Raw genomic sequence first — 2,405 nt, 5'->3', positions numbered from 1 at the left:
GAAGGCGTTTTGTTCTTGCTTTGTTGATTGACAGTGTAAAGGCTGGGTGTAGGCATAGCCCATTCACAGAGCTGTTGGGATTTGTTCCACATGTGAGACGTGTTTTTAATTTAATGGTTTATATTGTGGTGGATGGTGTTTACAGCAGTGAAGTCAGTGAGAGATGGAAGCACTGTGGGCCCTGAAATCTTGCTTGGCACACAGGCTAGTCTGAGAGAGCATATCGTGTCTGGCTTGATGGTCATGGGTACAGGTCACCTGGGGGGCATAGACCTGTACTAAGGGAGAATAAAGCCAAGAGACAGAAGGGCTGGGCCTCTTTGCTCTCACTGGTCTCCACCTTAGAATCCCTCAGCCTTCACCATGTGCAGGAATCAATCAGTTGGTCTGTAGCTAGCCCCAGTTCTACACACTGTACTGTGCAACTGGGCACCATGAGGACAGAGAGATCCCAAGAGTCAAGAGGAACTCAAGAAGATCGCCTCGATCCTGTGGAGAGATGAGCAGAGTGTCCTGGATCCTTTGTAACACTGAAGTCCAAAATCCTGTCTTCCTAGTCCCGTGTACCATTGGCCCCGCCCTCCAAGAAGACAGCAGAAGAATCTGGCTCTCCTGGCTGTGGTATTCAACAATCCCTGGTCCCAAGGAAGAAGGAGAGGGCTTCCTGGAGGCTGGAGCCAAAGAGGGAAGGAACAAATCAGTGCAGCAGAAAAAGACAGGGTTGTTTGTGGGCAGGGCCTCAGTTTTTTCTGGGAGAGGGAAGGATGGCTGGGAAAGGGAATGTTAACACTGTGGTGTGTCCAGTTGAACGTGTGGTTTGTGTTGGGGTGACTTAATAGAGATATGTACCCTCATATCTACAAGGAATGCCTTATAAGGGGCCAGTGGTTGCCTGAAGCCTCACACAGTATCCAGCTTGACTTCCTTTGTTTGTGATTTTATAAGCTAAACTTCAGCAGTGGTCAGAAACTAAAAACAGCTAGCTGGAAATAGCGGCACACATTTGTAATCCCAGCACTTAGGGGCCTGAAGCAGGAGGGGTTGCTAAATTTGCCACCTCCAGGCCCAAACATCCGTACCCACATCTTAGCAGGCACCACAAGCTTTTTAAATTGTTTATCAGATGGTGAAGTTTACCTTTTCACCTGAAGGAAGTACTTTCATGACTGGTCTTCAATGTGATAGTTGATCTGATCATGGAAATGGCTACCAGGTCACTACTGAGTGGATAAAGTAAAAAGCTAGACAGAGGGGTGATGGTGGCAGTACTGAGCACAGGGCCATGAAATTTTACCACATTGCCCAGAGTGTAGGTCACTTCAGATTAAAGAACTTTGGCAGGGGGTGGAGGGGCTATCAATGTCTTTAGATTGTGCTTGCCTAAAGTCAGGTATCAGACCAGGGAGACTGCAGCTCTTCATCCATGTCTGTTGGTGAGTACCCACCCAGGCATCTGGCCTGCTAGGGGGATTGACTGACTGCACTCTGGACCAGGGCTCCATCTCTCACCAAAAGCAGATGTTCATCTCTGGATCCCTGTCCCAGCTCGCAGCCTGAACAAATACAAGAATGACCACAGGTTCAGAAGAAAGAGGGGCGGCATCGCCTTTCCCAGCTTTTCAGAGGAGAGGCTTCCAAAACAAGACTCTTTAGATTTGGAATCGTACCTCCTAAGAAGCTAATTCTTTCCTTATGTCTGGAGCTTGATAAAAACAAGCTCCTTTGAACACAGTCCCGTGGTGCTACGTGTATGACGGGAAACAGTTCCCAGAAAAAGTTCCCAGGGTCGTTTGTGGGCAGTGCCTGTTGTGAACTCACTGGTGCAGCTCTTGCTCATGACACCCAGACAGGGTTGAGTGGTTTGGGGGAGTGTAGTGGGAAGGAACAGAGAGAGGGTGACACCCTCAAACCTTGAGGGTGACAGTGAGGCCCTGAGGGGCGAGGGGCGCTTGTGAAAGGGCACTTGTGAAAGTGGGAAACGGGGTGCAGGGGAGGGGTGGATAGAGTCGAGGCTTTGGCTCCTAGAAACAGAGAAAACCTGGGTAGGGGTGAGGAGATAAGGGCCCCCTGTGAGGTAATCAGAGGGAGTGTGGGGGTGATTAGAGGTGGGCAGGGCAGGGGTGAGGGGCAGGGTGGGGAGACCCAGGGAATAGGGCATCAAAGGGAAGGATGGTAGGAAGATGGGGTTCTGGGAATCAACAGACAAGGTAGGAGCAATGGGATGATAGGGGACCTGAGAGAGCTGCATGTCCAGGACAGGGACAAGGTAAAGCTGCAAGCTAGTCCAGCAGTGAAGGTCCAAGCAGCTGTTCCCAGCTGTGGAGAGGAGGGAGTTGGCAGGGTGTAGAAGCAGAGGGCAGCGCTGGTGCTGTGGTATGGAGTGAGGTAAAGAGGGCATACCTCTT

The sequence above is a fragment of the Acomys russatus genome, chromosome 25, assembly GCF_903995435.1.
Source record: "Acomys russatus chromosome 25, mAcoRus1.1, whole genome shotgun sequence".
Classification (NCBI taxonomy): Eukaryota; Metazoa; Chordata; class Mammalia; order Rodentia; family Muridae; genus Acomys; species Acomys russatus.
The sequence above is the reverse complement of the archived record's forward strand: the minus strand, read 5'-3'. Positions refer to the sequence as shown.